We start from the raw sequence: 8,217 nt of genomic DNA, 5'->3' as shown, positions 1-8,217 counted from the left end.
GCAGAGTCAAGATTGCAATCTCTCACCCTCAATAGGGACACGCTTCACCACTTCCTTCAAAACAATCAAGTTGAATGTGGACTTTAACTGCATTACTAATTTTGAAAAAGTCGGCACTCTAAAAGAACTTTTGATAGTCATGGCAACTTTTGATACCATGAGAATCAGTCTGAAGTAAGTTATTTGCCTACTTTTTGCCTAACTTATCTTGAGTTTAGTCTGGTTTCTTTCATGGCCTGTGCTAATTTGAATGGTTGTCTTAGTATAGTCAAGGTTCTGATAACTGTAGGAGGGAAACATTTGTTGGAAATACTCGTGTCTTTTCTCCAGTCACACAGGATAGAGACCAGTATTTATAACGGGGTTGTTTTTCCTTTTGATTTGTACTAAAAGATTAAAAACATTTTATTTACTGGAGTATAGTTGATTTACAATGTTGTGTTAGTTTCAGGTGTACAGCAAAGTGAATCGGTTAGACATACACATACATCCGCTCTTTTTTTAGATTGTTCTCCCATATAGGCCATGGGGTTGTTTTTCTTTACACCTGTAAGATTGTATCTGCAGCCACTGTACTTATGAACGGTTTAAGCTTCAGAAAAAATTGATATGAACATTATCATAAGATTGCAAAAACAAGCTTAGAAATAAATCCATAAACTGGTGAATAAGAGTAAAATAATATCTATAATATCCTTTTTACCATAATATTAAATGCCATTTTACTAGACTGGTACAAAATATAATTTCAGACAGTGGCTGTCTACTAATGACACAGTAGCCAGCACAGCAGGGCTACTAGCATCCCTAGGTTTTAATGCCTGGGGAGCACACCTCGCAATATTTAGTCAGGCAGAAGGTCTAGATAAAACAAAGATAAACCAAGGCCAGAATATTAATAAATTGTGGGCGGATCTAGAATCTGGAAACTGAGACGATACATGAAAAAGGAAATCAGGGAGTTGGACAAAGATACAGTAACAGCTTAAGACGATTAATTTTCGGGGAATTCCGACGGGGAAGGAAGGCTGTGCCCGGAAAGGCGGGACGGGGGGTTGAAATCCGTGGGAATGCCTGGGAGAGCCTGCACAGCCTAAAGTTTTTATGATGGCTCCGTCCATAATTTCTGTACGCTTGCATTGGCCGCCTCAAAGACCGAGCGACAGGATTTAATCAAGGTGTCAGCCGCAGGGGCATCGTGAATGCGGGCGAAGCGTCCGGAATTCCTGAGATGTCTGAAACGCGGAGGCGGCCTCTTCCCCACCCCCCGCCGCAGCCTCCGTGGGCATTTTCCGGCGAGGGGGGCACGCGAGCCCTTCGAAGAACAGCTTAAATCCGCGGACGTACGCGGCTGGCGCCCTCCCCGGGGATGAAGGTGAGAACCACCGGCCCGGGCGCGCGACGGGTGGGTTCCCCGGGTCCCCGCGTGGCCTCAGAGTCCGGCCCCCCTCCCCCCGGAGCGGGCGGGGCTGCGGGCGCACGACGCGGAAGCGCTGGGCTGCGAGGGCGGTGGCGCGGAGCCCGCGCGCGCTCTGCGGGCCGCGGTCGGCGCGGGCGCGGCGGGCGCGGCGGGAGCGGGGCGGGGCGCGGCTGGGCGGCCGGGGAAGAGGCGGGCGCTCGCGCACAGGCCGAGCTGCCGCCTCGCCCCCCTTCCTCTTCCCCTTCCCTACCTCGGCCCGGCCATCCCCCTCTTCTCCCCTCCCCCGAGCGAATCACGCGCCCTCCTCTGACACTCGTAGCGGGCCCGAACTCCGAATTTATCCTTCACGTGACCTGAGGGGGTTGGGTGGTTGGTTGGGGACGGAGGGGGAGAGGGAAAGGAGGGAACGGAATCTGCCGTTGCCCGAGCAACAGGCCCCGCCCGCCGGCTTGGGGCCGGGGGGCGGGAGGAGGACGTCAGCACGTCAGCCGGGGTTTTGCGTTTTGATTGACAGTTGCTATAGCGACCGGGTCGGTCCGTCGCCATTTTGTTGGTTGGTTTTTTTTTAAACCCTTTCGCTTCCCGCCCGAATAATAATAAAAAGCCCCATTGGAGTGAGGCGGGGGTGGCGGCGGCAAGAGCGGCGGGGGGATCCGGGGAGACTGCTGCCGTCGCTGCTGCTGATCGCGGCCCGGGACGGGCTCAGGGAGCGGACACCCCGAGCGGGGGGTGCGGGCGCCGCCGCCGCCGCCGCTTCTGCTGCTGTTCCTGCTGCTGCTGTTGGTGCCGCTGCCGCCGCCGGCGAGCGGGCGGGACCGGTGTGAGTGTGAGAGAGTGTGTATGTGAGTGAGCGTGTGCGAGGACGAGTGTGCGTGCGTGTGTGTGTGTGAGTGTCTGTCTGTCTGTGCGGGGACTCGGGGGCGGGCGGTTCGGGCTCTCCTGGCGGAGGAGCCGCCGCCGCCGCCGCCGCCGCCGCCGCCGCCGCTCGGGCCCCGGCGCTTCTCGCTGCGCAGGTTTGGAGCGCGCGCCATTTTGTGAGATTTACAAAATCCTCCTCTGGAAGAAGCCACCGGCAGCGGCCGCGACTCGGCGCCCGGCCTCGCCGCCGCCGCCGCCCTCCGCGCCGGGCCGGGCCTCGCGGCCCCGCCGCCGGGACTCGGGGTCCGGGGACTGCGGTATTTGCCGGGGAGGGTGCTGTCGCCTCCCCGGCCCCGGGCGCCGCTGGAACCGCGAGCCGGAGAGAGACTGAGGAGGCTGCGGCTCGGCCGCGGAGCCGGGAGCGCCGGGGGCGGAGAGAGGAGGCCGGGGCGGCGCTGGCTGCGGAGGCCGCGGCGAGAGCGCAGCGGCGAGAGCCCGAGGCAGAGACTCACCGGAGGGAACGGCGCGAGCCCCCCGCCATCGTCCCGGTGAGTGTCCGGCCCGGCCCGGCCGCGGCCCCGGCCCCGCCCGGCCCGGCGCCCGGCTCCCCCCGCGGCCTGCAACCGGGCCCGTGCCGAGGCCGGCCGGGCGGAGGGAGGGACCTGCCATTTTAGGAGGAGGCGCCGCGGCCCGGGGCCGGCCGCCGGGGGAGGGAGCCCGACAGGCCCGGTCCCGGAGGAGAGGCGGGTGCGAGCGGAGGGAAAGTTGCGGAGGGTGGGAGATGGGGCCGCGGCCTCCCGGGAGCTCCCGGGAGCCGGGGCCTGGGGTCCGGAGAAAGCGCCAGACCTTCACTGGTCGCCCGAGCGAAGGGGAGGAGGTTGTCTTCCTCCTCCTCCTCTTCCTCCTCATCCTCTTCCCCCAGCTCCTCCCTCGTCCCTCCTCTTGGTCCCCACCAGTGTGGGAACGGCTGGGGTTCTCCGCAAGGACAATGCGCGGGTTAAGAAAATGGGGCTGGCTGCCGGGCTAGGCGCCGGGGAAGGTCGCGAGCCCGGTCCCCGCGCGGCCCTTTTGGGGTGTGTGCTGGAGCCAGGGCACTCGGCATGCTCCGAAGTTGTGCAGTGAGTGCAAGTGAGCCCGGCCACTCGAGGTGGATTGATGACTTGTTTAGCAGCGGGAGGAATTGGTGGCTGAGGATGCGTAAATTATAATTGATACCTGGGTATTGCAACGGAACTTCACAAGTCTTTTAATAGGCACAGACCCCCTCTCGTTTAGAGACACCGGAGCTGCTGAATAGCTTCACACTTAGCGAAAGGCCCCTCCCGGGTCCGAAATAGTTAAAAATGGCAGAATTAGTGAGTGAGTGATTCTGACCACTTCTCTGTGCCTGCCGTCCAACCCTTGGATGATGTGAATCTTGTAATCGAGGTGCAGTACTTGAATGCCAGCACCATTTGGTTCTTGAATTCCGCCCAAGTTGTTAGAAAATACACCTTATAACATTGTTTTCACACTGATTTAAAGATTAGGACGAATAGTGCCAGGCACTTTTCTTCAGGGCCTTATGTGTATTAAGTCGCTTATCCTCCCGGTAGGAACTGTTACCCATTTCACAGATGAGGAAACTGAGCGGTGACTCATCCAAGGTCATACAGCTGGGACCAGGAGTCTGTAGCCTGCCTGGGCCCTTAATCACTAGGGTATAACTCATTATTGTAAATACTGGCAAATTTTGGAGCGATCTGTGTGTAATGACTCAGGATTCTAACCTAGAGCTTCTGTCCACGTATAGTGTTTTGCATGGAATTAACTTTGTGGTTTGCGGAAGCGGAAAGGAAAGGTTGAGGTGAGGGCCTCTGAATGAAAGTAACTAGTCAGCTTCTGCTCCCCCTGCCCCCCCCCCCCGCTCCCAATCAAACTATGTAGACAATTTTTGAATGGAAGGAATTAAAAAATATTCTTCAGTGCGTTTTGTTCACACTTAAATTTAATTATAGTCATGTAAGTATTGATGAGTCATAAGAAAGTTTTGTGCAGAGTTATTTTTGTTACTTTTTATCTTTGAATACTTAAGATTTTCTCTGTGATCCCTTACACTTTACATACACAAAGTATTTAAGAATGGATATATTTAATATTTTGATTTTGGGGGCGTTTTCATAATTCAGTGGAATTACCTTTAGCTTTTGTTTTGTAAACTTCTCATATCTTGATAAGTTATGAGAATTTTTTTTTAGCTAGAGTATAAATGTGGAAAGAGAATTAAAATTTCAGGTGCTAAGATTTTAAACGGAAGATCATTTCAAAGAGACTGCAGTTATGAAAAAAGTTCACTCAGTTAGATTAAGATTTTTAGTATACATATGACTTACACTTAAAGTACCCCAGTGCTTTTGGAGGATTTGCCTTGGAATAGCAGTGATGTTTATGGTGGCTGTCCAAATTCATTTAGACTTCAAACCTTGCCAAAAAGTTGAGTCCTGTCAATGTCTACAGCAAGTTGTAATGTAAAATGAGTATAAAAAGTTCATAAGAAGCGTAAGCTCAGAAGTTAATTATCCTGAAAGGAAGGGTCACTCCTGTGTCTGTAAGGTGAAGACTCACTCCTTTGAAATCTAAAAAAGATTATGGATTTGAATAGAATTAAGTGAGTGGATGGTCCTTATTGGTAGGGGTGGGAGATGGACTAAGTGATCTAGTGAGATCTTGTTTTTGTTTGGAATATGGAATTTAGATTTAAGATCGTTTCTTACATTTCTTTTAAAGACTCTTTGGTGGAATTCAGTGGGAACTTAACAAACATACATAATTACTGTGTCCTGGGGATTCAAAAATTGAGTTAATCCAGCCTCTTTTAAGGGCACTAACATTCAAAACAAATGAAGATGTTCCATTGTAATGTAGTATCTTGTTTGGGAATGTAGATGTTAAAAAAAACCCTGCCTTAGAATTTTTTTCCTCTAGAATATTGTCTGATGTGTGCCCCTTAGTTTCATTTATGGAGATTTTTTTGTGTGTATGACTTAGAGATGTTGCGGTGGGGAGTGTGGTAAGTGCAACAACTGGTATTTAAAGAATTTACATAGGTTTTTGTAGAGCTACAAATCACCATGCAACCAAATTTAGGATAACTTGTTATAATACGTGGTGAGAGTGACCTTTGGCATATGTTTTGTTTTGAAACTATGTAAAGAAAGAAGATGTTAATTTGTATTGAATCTTGGGTACTACTTGAAAACGAAACAAAAAACAGGTTAGAAGTTTAGAATGCCCAGGGATGTTTTCACATGCATGTTTATGCTTGGCAACTATCTAGTCATGGGGAGAAAACTTGAATAGAAGTAACTTTATTATGAGTGAGAAGGGAATTAATTGCCTTCTACATGATCTTAAAAATAAGCTTAATAGAAGAGGGGGCTTCATTTGTGACTTTATTTGTGGTAAGGTGTGTGCCAAATTTTCTTTAACATTCACTCTTCTCTTGTCTCAAAGAACTTTCACATTTCCTACACCCCCACCCCCACCCGCAAGCAGTTTCTCTTTTTATTCCCCCCCCCCGAGAAAAACTTTATCTCAACCCAGCAGAACCCCAAAACTTCCAGAGTCTTTATAAAGAACTTGACTTTTCTCTCCCAAAATTTTAGTAGTCTTAGAATTTTGTTGTATTACTATCAGTAATTTAAATTGTGAGCTAAGAATCACTATTTTCTGTTGAGTTTTTTGGTGGTTTTACCTCCAGATACTTGTGTGTATTTTCTGTTTAGAAGTAAGGATATTACTTGAAGCTATCAAACATGATCACCTGAAACTTGACACTATCATACTTTGCCCTGTAAGGTGAAATGCGTGACTTTATTACTTTCGTATGAGCACCTTACATGTATACATAGTGGTTATGCTTTTGGAAGGACTTCTTACCATATATCATTTTGACAATGGGCAACGTTTTGATGGCTAGAGAAATTATACTAATTCATAACCCAAGGCGTGCACAGTTTTGGTTTAAAAATTTTGGGGGAGGGCGTTAAAATTTGTGGTTAATTACTTGGAAAAATCATCAAATTATTTTAAATTACTTAAAATTTCTCCCCAGTTGCCTCTAAATAAAGAAATCATTTGAAATCTTGCCTTATGTCAATGCTATAATGTTAAGGTAGAGCTGTAAAGTTTACCATTGGTTATGTGAAAGTGAAATGTTGACTTCACATGACTAAAGTAATTAATTTAAGGCTCATATTAGGCAATTAGAGACAAGTCTTGTTTCCTAACCTAGTGGCTACAGGCAGCCTTAGTTTCATTTTTTGGTATATGAAAACAAAATGACTTGGAAATATTGCATTGTATAAACCAGCTAAATGTTTTTAAAAAGTTATGGTTTTGCTTTGAAATCCTACTTCCAGAGTTGTATAACAATTTAAAATTCTTTATTGGAGATAACTTATGGTACATTGAACATCTAAGATAATGTGGTTCCTTGTAGGCATACTTTTTGCTAATACAGAACCATTTTGGCTTTTCAGCAATTGATTCTTCTCCCAGAGCTATGTATCCTCTCTTCTAGAAGGTGACTTTTAAAAGTTTGTAATACTGTTAAAGTTTTGTTTGTTTGATGGACATGTGCCCATATCTGATACATAGTGCATAATAGTTTAAAATGTATCTTTACTCTTGATGAATTATTTTCAGTTTTATCTCCCCATAATTGGATTGCTTGTTCAAATTGATTTTGTGGAGAGGGGCTTAGTGAACTGGTTTATCATGGAATGAAACTGGTTTCAGCATCACCTCTATTTTAAATAACATACCTGTTCATTAAATAATCCCCTTATTTCTCTAAGTATATAAAATTTCGACTGGAAAGAGCTTATTATTTTTTTAAGTTTTATGGATATTTGTGGTTAATTAAGGTTGGCAGTTTAGCACATGCATTTGGGTAAGAAGATGCTCAAATTGTGACATCTATCCAAAATCTGCTTGATAGCAAGTTAGAGATAGCAGTTGAGGAAGCATGATAACTGTGGAGAGAGTATTGGCCTGTGAGATGGTGCCAGGCAGAGCCTCCTGAGTCAGGCAGGTCTGGAATCTCAACAGGTCCTGCCACTCACTGGCAGTGTGGACTTAAGGCACAGTGATTTTGCTAAGTATCAGTTTTTTCATATGTAAAATGGGGTTGATGATACTTACCATGGGGTTCTTGTGAAGACTGAGATAGCACACATACATTTCTTAATAGCTTTCTCCCTCTTTCCTCTTCTTCATTGATACTCATCCTTATGGTCTCAGCATAAATGCTACTTCTTCAGAGGCCTTCCCCCAAACCCCAGTCGAAGTAAGATTCCTTGGCCATGCATTCTTACAGACTCTGCTTTTTTTTGACAGCCATCACTAAATGTTGCTATACAGTTATTCATATGTACGCGTAAGTACACGTACTCATTTATTGTCTGTCTCTCCCTCTCTCCACTAAACTGTAAGGTCCATCTGGACAGGAATAATTCTGTAACCCCAATGCCTGGCACATAACAGGTGTAGCTAAATGTACATGTACATGGAATGATGGAATGAGGAACCTGTGTGCCACATCCTGTCTGAGCACCATTCCTTAGTTCTGCAACCTTGGGCAAAGTAGCTTCTGAGCTTTAGTATCCTGTATCCAGATGTGCAGAGCACCCGCTGCCTTGCCCAGGATTTTGAGAATGTGAAATGAGATACTGTAATGAGGTGTTCTGCAAAAAGTGTAAAATGTAAGTTGGTACAGTAGCAATAATTTCGGTAGTGAGATTACCCAAGAATTTATAATTAGAGTTTCAGCTTTCCTGAGCTGGTAAGTAGCTGTTATGTAATACTTATTAGTAACTTAATCTTTCTATATGCATTAGTTGGAACACAAGATTGGACCTATGTTCAGACTAAATACAGTGGCTTAAACAAGGAGTTTA

The 8,217-nt window shown here is 47.1% G+C and overlaps 1 protein-coding gene across 8 annotated transcripts in view; it reads left to right on the top strand.

The window, feature by feature from the left end:
* The first annotated feature begins 1,016 nt into the window (after positions 1-1,016).
* DYRK1A (dual specificity tyrosine phosphorylation regulated kinase 1A) overlaps positions 1,017-8,217 on the top strand; it is a 144,732-nt gene continuing 137,531 nt past the window's right edge. For 3 of the 8 annotated variants that reach the window (XM_089910259.1, XM_089910257.1, XM_089910252.1), the window contains exon 1: positions 2,715-2,826. The gene's annotated coding sequence lies outside the window, so the exon portion shown is untranslated. Of the gene's footprint in view, positions 1,376-2,048; positions 2,239-2,675; positions 2,827-8,217 lie in introns of those variants that run through there. The other 5 variants (XM_022552902.3, XM_022552901.3, XM_089910254.1 and 2 more) reach the window with 4 other exon arrangements.

This window comes from Delphinapterus leucas, chromosome 4, assembly GCF_059928025.1.
Source record: "Delphinapterus leucas isolate spDelLeu-1000000601 "Yukka" chromosome 4, BTC_Dleu_Yukka2, whole genome shotgun sequence".
NCBI lineage: Eukaryota > Metazoa > Chordata > Mammalia > Artiodactyla > Monodontidae > Delphinapterus > Delphinapterus leucas.
The sequence above is the reverse complement of the archived record's forward strand: the minus strand, read 5'-3'. Positions and strand labels throughout refer to the sequence as shown.